Genomic DNA, 15,284 nt, shown 5'->3' on the forward strand with positions numbered 1-15,284 from the left:
TTGCCTCAACCATTCCTGGAAAAGAGTTTACCTATTTTTCAATACCTAGGAATCCCCAAGGTAGTTAATGTCTTTACTTATGATAATTGGGATTGGTGCAAAATAAAGTTGCAACTATAGAGTTGGTTCTTTCCCATGGCAAGTAAGATGGAAGTGGCCTTCAAAATCGTTTGGGTTGACCATGTCTACTTCTCATCAACACATTTTCTTAAATTACGATACTGAAACCTCGTAACTTGTTGAAGTAGTTTTTCTAGGTCCAATTTAGTGGGGAGAAGGGTATTCCCATGGTTTCCTAGAAAATCTATACTTTAGCCAAAATAATGGAGGGGACCTTGACTAGTAGATATTCCTACTCAGGTGATGAGCTTGGAAGGCAAGTGGTATCAAATATCCTTGAAGTGATGAACCAAGGAAAATACTACTTTGGCACGTTGTAGTCTATGGTTTGAAGCTTTTTTTAGCATATTTCCTAGTAAATTTTATCCGAAATCTAATAGATATTTTTTAGAATAGCAAGTTTGAGTTGTGTAATTTGCATAGAGTCCATGAATCACAAGTTTAAATTATGTAATATGCACAATCCATGTACTCCTTCTTTGATGATAAACTAATAAGTAGTTCATAGTACCTAAACTTTGATTATATGAAAAGGGTATCAATAAAGGAAATGAGAAATTCTTTGACAATATAAGCATCATAAAATATGTAAATGCACTACAAAGTCCACCTTTCTGATTTATGAGCAACTTGAAATGGAATGCATTGTTAATTGCAAATATTGTACCAGTTCCTATATATTCTAATGGAATTTATCCTCATTCGAAAGGATTCTTTTCTTTTTAATTTGCTTTCAACTATCATAAAATTAGGTATACGAGGCATATTACAAATATGGTATTTCAAAGAGACATGAAAACCTTAACAGTGTAAGATCAATGAGCATAATTACACCACTACAGACTATAGTATATGCTGAATCACAAACATGCCCAACAATTGTGGTTTAGTCCCACAATAATTCTAGTTGAAAAGACGACAATAAGCATAACCCTATAAACAGATTGCTGAAACACATCACAAGGATTTAATGATCAGAAGCACTTGATAGAACCAACTTATGAGTGGTGGGTTGAGGGCCCAAGCACAAGAATTTGTTTTTTGTTTTGTCCTCGCCATAGCTGCATAGTTCCATATACATAACTAATTTTGGTGCAGAATTGAGTTCTTAAGGATACCATTACATCATTAAATTATCTTGTAGTGGTAGATACCAAACAAGAATTACATATTAAAAGAACTATAAAATGTCATATTCAATCCAATATGACATCTATAAAGATAATTTTCTCCAATGAATTCATTAACTAGTAAATTAACTTGCAGCACTTTCAACAAGTCAATAAACTGGAGCTAATGTCAAAATTTAGTCTATAGGGTTAAGTTTGTGGAATATAATCAAAACCCACTCAATCATGCTTACCTTGGATTCATGCTTCCTAGATGCATCATGAACCATTACTTAACCATAATTAAAACCCTGCACATAAGCTTTTCGACTAAATAAGAGAAAGTCTAAGATGAAAGCAATGATGCCATGTGGGGTAGAAATATGGATGATGTGCTTGTTATCTATAGGTTCCAACACATGCCCAATAACTATAGTAGATATTTCCAATTAATCAATTCTCTCACATCCAAAGATTCAAACTTAATATGTACAGTCATGTAAGGACTACAGGCCCATTCGGAACATGAATTCTACATCATGGCCGTTTGAGAACTCTTGCAAATAATAAAGTATACTCAGTCTAGCCAATAGAGTGAATTGCTCTAGAATGTCAGTGATTATTGGCCCAATTCAGTTGAGCGCGTTGTGGCTGCTAATAAACCTTTTGTGAGCACCAACAACTCAACAACTCCCCATAATGTTTATGTTTTTTGAACCAATGGATGTGCATTTGGAGCTATCTCAAACTGCATAGCATAATATAATCCAACATATGTTGCATGCCCACCCTGTTCATGTGTGAATTCCATGTGTTGCTCAAGGTGGTGGCAAGTTATAGTATGAATTTTCTTGATTCCTGAAATATCTCTCAGTCCCTGAAACATATTATAGATCCTTCACCATGCAAGCTATAATATAGTTCTATATTTTTGTTGTTGTTGTAGGTAGGCACCCACAGGGGATTTGAACCAGTGACCTATCGCAAGGAGTGCCTTAACAGTGCATTCATTCACTGTCAATCCAAAGCCCCGTGGGTCTATAATATAGTTCTATTACTAGTGCATACACATAAATTTTCACAAAAACTAAAAAGAGAAACAATATTTACAAGGACAAGGAATGCATACATGTTCTTCCATCTAGGATAGGTCTATCACTATTTTTCCTAATCCAAACAATCTGTTGACCCCATGCTTTGCCAGAATATGCTCAGAAATATGAGCAACAACAGCAGGGGGACATGAGCTACGAACAGGAAGCTGGGGAAAAGAAATATTCCATATGATATTATGCATTGTTAGGGATGGAAGAAAAAAAATTTCAGCAACAGCAGTTGAGGGATATATGATGCGAGTTGGAAGATGGGGAAAATAATTATTCGGAACTATATTATGCATTGCTTGGGATGGAAGAAACAAAGGTGAAAATAATTTATGGTATGGGATATAGTTGGGAGGATAATGTGAGATATGTACACCAGTAGGCTAACTAAACATAGGCATTTGTTGTTGAGGTGTTACTATTGTTGTCTTCATAATTCCAATGGCTCGGGTTTCTAATTCTGAGGGGGCTACATTAGAGAGTACCAAGGAGTTGCCACTCTAGAGAATAAACAAAATTTCATGTTTAGTATAGTTTTCATACTATGTTACCTAGATATCATACAACAAAACCAGCAAGAAAAAGTTTTTTGGGACCTCCTGTGAGGATGGCACTCTTTGACCTGATCATATTGTAACATTTCCATTGTATTTGGTAGTAGATCTAGATCCAAGAAATTCTCCATCTGAATGAAGTCTGAAAATTGGAGTATAGTAGCTTGTTGAAGGATAATAAATGGATTGTTGCATCAAAATTAATAAGAGGTAAAATCATAAGCCTGTGGTCACTAGAATAATTAAAAATAGATCCACAACATGCCAAATATCAACACCCAAAATAAAAGCTCTTTTTTAATGAGGAAAAATGGAAAATCAATGTTCTGCTTCTAGGATTTTTCTTATCCTCAATGCACAAAAATGAAGGCCAAATAGTTTCCATAAACCAAATCACCCAGTGAGATGTACCACAAAGGTAAGTCAAGAAACATCATGTAGTTAGGGCTCTGTATTTTCATAAGATGGGTACTATCTTGAATTTCGTAAATCCTTAAAAAGATCTCAGAATTGATATTTATCCAAATCATCAAAGAAGGGATGTTGCAATGCATTTTTAATTGATATTCGTTTAGATGACTAATAAACCAACATGTTCTGCAAAAGACATGAATTCAACTCTCTTTAGTCCACTATTCCTTTAAAAAGGCAAAGAAACAAAGATATTCAAGGTATGAGGCCAACAATATAGACTAAGGACTCTTAGAGACAAGAGGTTTACACCACTTGGTTACAAGTCTAGAATAATAGAGCTTATATCTCAGGGTTTAGAGCTTATATCTCAGGGTTTCCATTGAAGAAGGATATGCCAGACCCTGAAAAACGATGATGAAATTTCTTCTGAGAATAGTAAAGAGAAGAGGTAGACGAATAACATACAAATTTAAAAGGGCAAAAGGTATATAAGGTACCAGATATAAAAAAAAATGGACGACTATGATAAATTATTCTTGCGCTGGTGCTGGAATTGGATTCTAGCAACAATTATTGAAGAGCCAAGAATACTTGCAAGTAGAGGCATTGCCCTTATATATCAAAAGACCCTTGCCTAAAATTGTCCATGCATGCTAAGTAAAAATAAAAAGCAAGGGCCTCCCAAAGGCTGGTCACAAGTTAGAACAAACAAAAGAACCCATGGCCCAACATGCCAATGTTTTTTTAATCATGCAAAACTAAAACTGTTTCTTGGTGTTCAAGCATATAATCCCTCAGAACAGCTTCGAAAACACAAAAGAAAGCAGGCAAAAGGTAACAATAATCAGAACTCAAAAAAATTACTTCATTGAACTAAAATTAATAGAGAAATCTTCGATCCTGAAACTCGTGGAAAATACTGCAAATAATAGCTAAAACAATGATGGCATTTCTTCTGAGAATAGCAAAGATAAGAGGTGGAGGAGGAGCTTATAAATTTAAAAGGGTGAAAGGTATATAAGGTACCAGATACATAAATAAACTGATGGTGATGACAGTCTTCTTGCCTTGGCACTGGAAGTGATATCCAACACCAATTATTGAAGAGTCAAGAATATTTTGAAATAAAGGCATGGCCCTTGTATGTCCAAAAAAATTGTTTGAAACACTTCATGCATGCTAAGTAGAAATAGAAAGAAAGGACTTGCTCCAAACAACTGTAGTGGGTAAACCTCCAAATTGCCCCAAACACTACAAAATGGGGAAAAGGATGGTGAGAATTTCATAGCCGCTTGAAAAATATATAGAGCAGCCAAATTGAGCAAGATTGCTTCAAAATGATTCAGAAAAACGAAATGATCCATGGCCTAAATGATTATGGCGTAATGTTGAAATAAATTTCAGGAATTTAACACACAAATATGAAAATACATACATTAAATCCAGATAAACTCTGCAAGAAAATCAATTGGGAACCTCAGCGCAAGAAGAAAGCAGCTCATTAACCGGGCAATAGAAAAGTAATAGGCAAAGGCAGTTACCACGACATACAACACTGGCTATAGTTGGTATTCCATGTGCCAGATTTTGATACGAAGGAGGAGGACAAAAATAAACATGTGTGATTGGTTGGATCTATCTAGATCAACCCCGCAAAGGAACACCTATCGGCGTAAAACTATTACTAATAAAAATAGTAATATTAAAGGCAAAAGAGGTGGAAATAGTGGGAAAAGTAAGATGAATGCATGAGAGGGAACATAGAGCATTGATATTTATCCTTTTTTTCAAATTGTTCGGTTTATTTCTATTAATATCAAGATATTAAAAGTTTACATTGCAATTACTTTCTCAATATTTTCCAAAAATCATTTTTCTAAGAAAACATGTTTTGAACTATATAGAAAGCAAAATGATATAGTATCATAAAACTATCTTTGATGCCTATCCAACACTGCAATTATAAATTAAACCAAGTAGGAAAATAAAAATATTTACCATAATACATATACTTGTAAAAAAAACAAAAATTACTAAACATCCCAACACTAAAGAACCCAAATTGTACCCATTGTAAATCAACACTCAGAGTTCTTGGTGGACGTTTTATCCCAAGATTATGAATGGCGATGTGGCAGTAGAGTTGGCCTGAGATGAGGCTTGAGCCAGAGAATTGATGACCACAAGCATGTTTTAGAGTTTATTTGACTTTGTTTATGAGTTAGAGACCACATAACATCCTATGTGAGACAAAAGAATAACTATATCATCCAAGTTGTATCTAATGTCTCTTAGAATTCTCTTTATATCTTCCTGACCTACAAAGACCTTGTAGTTGTCGACTTGCTTGGCTCTAATAACCATGCTGAGAAGAGTTTCCAATTGGCAATGAAGATTGATGGAATGAAGGAAGTGGATAATTTTCTTACAAAACTTCCTCGAGTCTCGTACCCGCTTGAGGCTACTGCTTCTTAACTCTGAATCTGAGAAATAAACACGATCCATGGATTCTTTAGCCTCGAGCTGAAGAATTTCCTTCCAGGCCTCCAGGGGCATTGCTTCAAAGAAATTTTCTATTGTTTCTCACAAATAGTCTTTGACAAAGTGTCAAAAGAGACCCCGAAGTGCCACCTCTACAGCTGGGAGTGCGTATTCATGGAACCATGAACACAATAACTCTCCAATACAAAGAGCTAACACTTGTGGTGGAATGACAAACTTCAATGGAATGAAACACGTGATGGTACAACGAGGTAAAAAGAGGGTTCAAGAGACATAAGGTTACACCAATGAATTTGAATATTACATTGTAGAGACTCCATTGACCCAATTAAAACCATATGGAGAAGGCGCTAGGGTACCATACTCTACACAACAAAATTGGATAGGTATAAAAAATCCCAACAGGGTCTACATTATAGGGGGTTTCCAAGGGGAGGGCTGAAACAAGTCCAAATGATGAACCAAACCCAAAATTATGGAGAAAAAGAACAAAGAACATTGACCCTTTTGAGAAGTAAAAACTAGAGCTTGGAATTAGAGAAAACATGGGTGGTTACCAACAAACAATTTATAACCCACCATCGATGAAACTATAAGAGGACCAGACGTTAACAATTGTACTGAAATCCCAAAAATGAATTTTAGGAGACGGTTCAACCTCTGCAAGACAATAACTAAATGTTTCTTTGACACTATGGAAGAGATAGCTAAAGAGATTACCCTATTGTCCAATGATAATCCAACATCTATGAAGCTAGCGTAGGACCATTCTCTAAACATATAAGTGAATACCATTAAACAAATACCTACGTTGGAACATTCCTTAGCAAGATAAGTGAAAACCATGAAACAAATACCTCAGTATCTTTGTGCAACATGAGAAGGCTACCAATATATCGAGAGCAGTGTCTAGACCCAAAACCTCAACCACCCTGAAATCATAACCATTCACATATAAGGCACTTGAGACATAAGTGTATGAGCATGAATAATAAGGATAGGTGTTGGCGTGGTCTCCATTGCAAGCCAAGGGTAGAGAATGAACCCAAAGGGCTTCCTTTCAAGACTATTAACCATAATTTGTTCATAAATGAGATTACCTCAATTGTTAGAGGTGACTTTAGACACATCTAATCCACCATGAGATGGGTATACCATCTCCAAACAGGCAAAATGGACCACACACAGGGATTAACACTCCCACTTTCTCATATTTAAGTCACTTCAACTTAAACATTTGTAAACTATGTTGTAATGTGAAATCTTGACACACTAGTGTCATGTTCCTCTAAGTGTGTAAGACGTAGCGCTACCACCGAGAGTCGCCATCTTGGTGACCACACAAATTTTATGCATTCCCATTATGACAAGGCCGCCGTGAATATACCAATGGCGAGTCTGAGAACCAAAGAACTACATTCTTCCTTGAAATTTTGAACATCTCCTTAGTAGAATGAGGTGGTCATTAAAACACCCCCATCAGAGACATAGACCATTAATATTATTATGCAGCTGGATTCAACATTAAAATCGGCAGAAAAGGTCCATAATTAATGTGCATTCTTTCTAACCTAAATGAGAAAATAAATGATAAGTGGGTATAATACATGACCTATTTTAGTTATGATGGTACTAAGTGGAACACATTAAACAATCCAATGATATATAGGCCGAATGATCATCTTCAACCTATGACTTGGAATGAAAGCTCTTAATGATCATAAGTTAAAACTAGTGTAGAATTGATTAGCCATTATTGAATTGATTGTTAACTGAAAAGTGCAGAAATCGAGGAAACTGACTGAGAAGAAAGACTTTACGACAACTAATTAAATAGAAGTAAGATGCATAACAGAAATGAAAATAGTAAAAATACAATGATACCAGACAGAAAATTTGATTACGGAGTTCGTCCCTGATGGACTATGTCTCCAGGTTTGTTTTCAAGATGGGTGACCACTTTATTAGGATTGAAACCAAGGAGTTCCTTTACATAGAGAATATACCAAACTGAATGTGCATGCAAGAACCTCTGATCATTGCCAAAACGAATATCTCTGAACTAGCTTTCCAACGCCTGTCACAGTTCCCAATTCTGACTCTGGATGCTCTTGTTACACTGAAAACAAAACTGCCTATGACCTCCAGAATCTACATACAAAAACCAAAACCGCCAATCTCCCACTTCAATGAAGAAAACCCACCTCTTATATGCCTACAAATACATTCAAACTCCTTTGGCTAAATTCAATATGAATAGGTTGCCCTCTGGATGAGTTTGAGCCTCGGCCTAGTTGTGAAAGGACACATAGGATGGCTTGCATGGTCTTCGAATTAATTGTTTAACAAAAAACCATAATAAAACCCAAAAATAACATTGGATAAGCCCCTATCCACTGGTGGCTTACTGACTGGGTGGAGGAGGTTGACCGCCTGCATGTGAATGGGGAAATCTAACCATGGTTGGACATCTAGCGCCTATCCCGATAGTTGTAGTTGACGGTTCCAGTAGCAGCGTTCACATGCGATAACTATCTGACGGTTTCTGCATGGTTAGGCTATTTATAACATTCGTTGTAACATTAACTCTGCGGTTAATGCTTGACTATTCACATGACTAGTTCCCTTGCGGCTCCAGTGTGATTGATGTTACGGTTAACTGCTAACTAGGTGGTTAACAACTCCCGCTCACATGCCAACTATCCCGGCATGGATTTCGATAGAAATTACAATTAAGAGCTTATGACCTCCGATGTTTACACACATCTAGTCACATGGCTTGGTTGTGGTTAGGACCTCGAACAGTTAGAGGTGGCGGTTATGTGACTGATATGTTTAATTGCAATGTTTTATATGTTTTGCAATAGAATAGGTCGAGACTTAGGTTTAGAGCTAGGGTTAGGATTTTATTCATAGTTTTGCATGCGATAGGTTTGGTAGGTTAGAACATAGGTTTGTATCATATTGAAGTTCGATAGGTTTAGACTTAGGTTGTGTAATGGTGTTTAGGACTTAGGTAATAGGTTGTAGTGTATGGATTAGGGTTTAATATAATGGTTTTAGTGTAAGGATTAGGCTTTAATATAATGAGTTAGGTTTTGGTGTATTTTTAGGGTTTTAATACATAGTTTAGGTTTTTACAACACATTTGTCACAATGTGACATAAAACCACATGCATATCATCGACACAAGCGACATTTACGACGACAACCCTTTGTCCACACCCAAAACCTGCGAGTGGATGACAACACATGTCGATGACCAATCTTGTAAATTAGATGACAACCCAAATCCTACGAGGTGAACGACAAACATATGTCGATGACAAAATCCTGGCAGAAATGATGACAACCACATGTCGACAACCAGGTACAAAACCATATCAATTGAACACCATGAAAAGCCATAAACATCACATGATCAACCATAAACAACTTTGTCGAATCTAATGACACCGGATTGAATTTATTAAGATGACACTGAATTGAACGTTAATGATGAAATGAACATTGATGATGACACTGAACACTAATCTGAGGAGATCCTCCTGGATCAATCCTCTCCACTTGAAAGCTTTTGGACCACAAAATTTTGACTAAAGAAATAGTCGACGAGGGTAGTGTTCCCTCACTTTCCACCTTAACCTGATGATGTACCAATACATTCAATCAATCACCTGCAAGTGATGACCCTGATGATGCTGACCATGGCACTTTTTGAGTCATTGACCCATTCCATCCATCTGCAGTATGAACAACTTGCAACGATGGGCAAAAAACCTGTTATGAACATGGCAATTGATTTCTTTCCATGAAGATCCATGAGTTAGTGATTCATACACATCTTCAAAAATAATCTCTACAGGATATTGTTTAATACCATCAACATGTATTAACAATCTATTTTGTGGAATAACAGAGACAATCAAAGATATTTTTGACATCAAACCAGCTATACTTTCCTCATTCCTAATTACTAAGTAAACTTGCTGCAATGAACCCATCATACTCTAATTTGAAAATTGTTGCAACTTAGTTTGATTCTCAAAGTATTGAATTAGTTGTTGATTTGTTTGAATCACTTTTCCCTTATTCATTAAATGATGTCTCCATTGATTAGCACTCTCCCTTGATGCATAAGTTTCCCTTAGATATTTTGACAATGCTTTAGAAAAGGATTTGATATGAAAACAAATAAGTTTCCTCTCCACTTGAAAAGAGGTTTCCAAACTGTTTGAAACATTAAATGGTGACACAATATAAGAGAAATTTAACACTAAATTTCCCCAATACTGACTTGTATCCCTGTAACTGTTAATTTCCAAACTTGGATTGAATTGATTCATTCTGACATTAGGAAGAGGAGCTTTAGGCACAAACTGTAATTCATGTTGTAATCCCTGCTTATGAGTAAGATGTTTGGTTTTCTATAGAATTGGAATCGTTTATATCTCTTTGATCAAACTATCTTTAAGCTGAGACTTATATCTTGAACAAACATCATGTTGATTTTTATGTTGTTCCTTTACACACATGATTACAAATATCTTATTTGAACTTATTAATCACTTCATCTTATTAACAACAATTAAATTCAAGTGATTTTTGTTTTGATGTTCCCTGACAATAGATTCAACCCCATCTTTCTTAAGGTGATATTTATGTTCTCTCCTGTAAAATACTGCATCGCGATCATAAAGATGAGGACTTCCTAAGACAACTCCACATATGTCTACTGGAACCACATCTTATTCCACTTCATCAATGTAATTAGCTGTAATGGAAAATATTAATCGGCACTGTTTGGTGACTTTTATCTGAGTTGATTTATTTCTCCATCCTGATGGGTAAGGTCTTGGATGATTCTGTGTTTCCAAACCTAAACTTTTAACTAAATATTCAGAAATTAAATTCACCTGTGATCCACTATCAAACATTGTATCTATCTTTGTATGCTTAGAGGTTATCCTTATGTTAACCAATTCAACTCTTTTATCCTCATTTGAAGTATTTATGTTTGATGAAGATGCAATAGTATTCAAACTTGAACTAGTGTCAAAAGTTTTACCTATTGTAACCATGGCAATTATCCTCCTTTCATCACCTGAATCTGAACCTAGATCCTCCTAGAATGATGCAATTGCCTTCTTTTCATCCTTCTCCTTAAGGAACTTTTTGGGCTTAAGTTCTGGATGAAGTTTCTAACACTTAGATTCATCATGACTGATTCTCTGGCAAAGAGAACAAGTAGGTCTTTCCTTCTGAGCTATCGTTGATTTCTTTCTCCTTGAAATGTTCTTGCCCTTACTGTCATTGGAATCTTTGATTTCCAACTCTTTGGATGACTGCATAGTCAAGAATGCTTGTGGAAACTATTCATCACTCATCTTAGTTTTAGTGTTTTCACCTGCATCAAATCCTAACATGGTTGCCTTATGAACGACTCATCGTTTTCCAATCTCTGGATCGATCTGCTCAAGGATTCCTTCTCATCGTTGTGACTTTGACATGGTTAACACTCAATGGAAATTCTACAAACGTAATTCGCTGTGATACCAAATTAGATGATCTGAAATGATTATAAGTTAAAACTGATGTAGAATTTATTAGCCATTATTGAATTTATTGTTAACTAAAAATTGCGGAAATCGAGGAAATTGCTTGAGAAGAAAGACTTTACGACAACTGATTAAACATAAGTAGGATGCATAACAAAAGTGAACATAGTAAAAACACAGTGTTACCAGATAGTAAAGTTGATTATAGAGTTCATCCCTGATGGACTATGTCTCCGGATCCTCTTTCAAGATGGGTGACCGCTTTATTAGGATTAAAACCAAGGAGTTTGATTACATAGAGAATATACCAGACTGAATGTGCACGTAGGCACTTCTGATCATTGTCAAAAGGAATTTCTCTAAACTAGCTTTCCAACACCTATCACGGTTCCCAATTCTGACTTGGAACCGTGATAGGTGTTGGAAAGCTGGTTTAGAGAAATTCCTTTTGACAATGATCAGAAATGCCTATGTGCACATTCAGTCTGGTATATTCTCTATGTAATCAAACTCCTTGGTTTTAATCCTAATAAAGCGGTCACCCATCTTGAAAGAGGATCCGGAGACATAGTCCATCAGGGATGAACTCTGTAATCAACTTTACTATCTGGTAACACTATGTTTTTACTATGTTCACTTTTGTTATGCATCCTACTTATGTTTAATCAGTTGTCGTAAAGTCTTTCTTCTCTATCAATTTCCTCGATTTCCGCAATTTTCAGTTAACAATCAATTCAATAATGGCTAATAAATTATACATCAGTTTTAACTTATAATCATTTCAGATCATCTAATTTGGTATCACAGCCAATTATGTTTGTATAATTTCCATTGAGTGTTAACCATGTCAAAGTCGCAACGATGAGAAGGAATCCTTGAGTAGATCGATCCAGAGATTGGAAAACGATGATTCGTTCATAAGGCAACCATGTTAGGATTTGATGTAGGTGAAAAAACTAAAACTAAGATGAGTGATGAATAGTTTCCACAAGCATTCTTGACTATGCAGTCATCCAAAGAGTTGGAAATCAAAGATTCCAATGACAGTAAGGGCAAGAACATTTCAAGGAGAAAGAAATCAACGATAGCTCAGAAGGAAAGACCTACTTGTTCTCATTGCCAGAGAATCAGTCATGATGAATCTAAGTGTTGGAAACTTCATCCAAAACTTAAGCCCAAAAATTTCCTTAAGGAGAAGGATGAAAATAAGGCAATTGCATCATTCTAGGAGGATCTAGGTTCAGATTCAGGTTATGAAAGGAGGATAATTGCCATGGTTACAATAGGTAAAACTTTTGACACTAGTTCAAGTTCGAATACTATTGCATCTTCATCAAACATAAATACTTCAAATGAGGATAAAAGAGTTGAATTGGTTAACATAAGGATAACCTCTAAGCATACAAAGATAGATACAATGTTTGATAGTGGATCACATGCGAATTTAATTTCTGAATATTTAGTTAAAAGTTTAGGTTTGGAAACACAGAATCATCCAAGACCTTACCCATCAGGATGGATAAATAAATCAACTCAGATAAAAGTCACCAAACAGTGTCGATTAAGATTTTCCATTACAGCTAATTACATTGATGAAGTGGAATAAGATGTGGTTCCAGTAGACATATGTGGAGTTGTCTTAGGAAGTCCTTATCTTTATGATCTCGATGTAGTATTTTACAAGAGAGAACATAAATATCACCTTAAGAAATATGGGGTTGAATCTATTGTCAGGGCACATCAAAACAAAAATCACTTGAATTTAATTGTTGTTAATAAGATGAAGTGATTAATAAGTTCAAATAAGATATTTGTAATCATGTGTGTAAAGGAACAACATAAAAATCAACATGATGTTTGTTCAAGATATAAGTCTCAGCTTAAAGATAGTTTGATCAAAGAGATATAAACGATTCCAGTTCTATAGAAAACCAAACATCTTACTCATAAGCATGGATTACAACATGAATTACAGTTTGTGCCTAAAGCTCCTCTTCCTAATGTCAGAATGAATCAATTCAATCCAAGTTTGGAAATTAACAGTTACAGGGATACAAGTCAGTATTGGGGAAATTTAGTGTTAAATTTCTCTTATATTGTGTCACCATTTAATGTTTCAAACAGTTTGGAAACCTCTTTTCAAGTGGAGAGGAAACTTATTTGTTTTCATATCAAATCCTTTTCTAAAGCATTGTCAAAATATCTAAGGGAAACTTATGCATCAAGGGAGAGTGCTAATCAATGGAGACATCATTTAATGAATAAGGGAAAAGTGATTCAAACAAATCAACAACTAATTCAATACTTTGAGAATCAAACTAAGTTGCAACAATTTTCAAATTAGAGTATGATGGGTTCATTGCAGCAAGTTTACTTAGTAATTAGGAATGAGGAAAGTATAGCTGGTTTGATGTCAAAAACATCTTTGATTGTCTCTGTTATTCCACAAAATAGATTGTTAATACATGTTGATGGTATTAAACAATATCCTGTAGAGACTATTTTTGAAGATGTGTAAGAATCACTAACTCATGGATCTTCATGGAAAGAAATCAATTGCCATGTTCATAACAGGTTTTTTGCCCATCGTTGCAAGTTGTTCATACTGCAGATGGATGGAATGGGTCACTAACTCAAAAAGTGCCATGGTCAGCATCATCAGGGTCATCACTTGCAGGTGATTGATTGAATGTATTGGTACATCATCAGGTTAAGGTGGAAAGTGAGGGAACACTACCCTCGTCGACTATTTTTTTAGTCAAAATTTTGTGGTCCAAAAGCTTTCAAGTGGAGAGGATTGATCCAGGAGGATCTCCTCAGATTAGTGTTCAGTGTCGTCATCAATGTTTCGTTTCATCATTAACGTTCAATTCAGTGTCATCTTCAAAAATTCAATCCGGTGTCATTAGATTCGACAACGTTGTTTATGGTTGATCATGTGATGTTTATGGCTTTTCATGGTGTTCAATTGATATGGTTTTGTACCTGGTTGTCGACATGTGGTTGTCATCATTTCTGCCAGGATTTGGTCATCGACATATGTTTGTCGTTCACCTCGTAGGATTTGGGTTGTCATCTAATTTACAAGATTGGTCATCGACATGTGTTGTCATCCACTCACAGGTTTTGGGTGTGGACAAAGGGTTGTCGTCGTAAATGTCGCTTGTGTCGATGATATGCATGTGGTTTTATGTCACATTGTGACAAATGTGTTGTAAAAACCTAAACTATGTATTAAAACCCTAAAAATACACCAAAACCTAACTCATTATATTAAACCCTAATCCATACACTAAAACCATTATATTAAACCCTAATCCATACACTACAACCTATTACCTAAGTCCTAAACACCATTACACAACCTAAGTCTAAACCTATCGAACTTCAATATGATACAAACCTATGTTCTAACCTACCAAACCTATCGCATGCAAAACTATGAATAAAATCCTAACCCTAGCTCTAAACCTAAGTCTCGACCTATTCTATTGCAAAACATATAAAACATTGCAAATAAACATATCAGTCACATAACCGCCACCTCTAACTGTTCGAGGTCCTAACCACAACCAAGCCATGTGACTAGATGTGTGTAAACATCGGAGGTCATAAGCTCTTAATTGTAATTTCTATCGAAAGCCATGCCGGGATAGTTGGCATGTGAGCGGGAGTTGTTAACCACCTAGTTAGCAGTTAACCGTAACATCAATCACATTGGAGCCGCAAGGGAACTAGTCATGTGAATAGTCAAGCCTTAACCGCAGAGTTAATGTTACAACGAATGTTATAAATAGCCTAACCATGCAGAAACCGTCAGATAGTTATCGCATGTGAACGCTGCTACTGGAACTGTCAACCGCAACTATCAGGATAGCCGCTAGATGTCCAACCATGGTTAGATTGCCTCATTCACATGCAGGC

The sequence above is a fragment of the Pinus tabuliformis genome, chromosome 9 (assembly GCF_031772625.1).
Source record: "Pinus tabuliformis cultivar Carrire ecotype Pingquan chromosome 9, CPIR1, whole genome shotgun sequence".
Classification (NCBI taxonomy): domain Eukaryota; kingdom Viridiplantae; phylum Streptophyta; class Pinopsida; order Pinales; family Pinaceae; genus Pinus; species Pinus tabuliformis.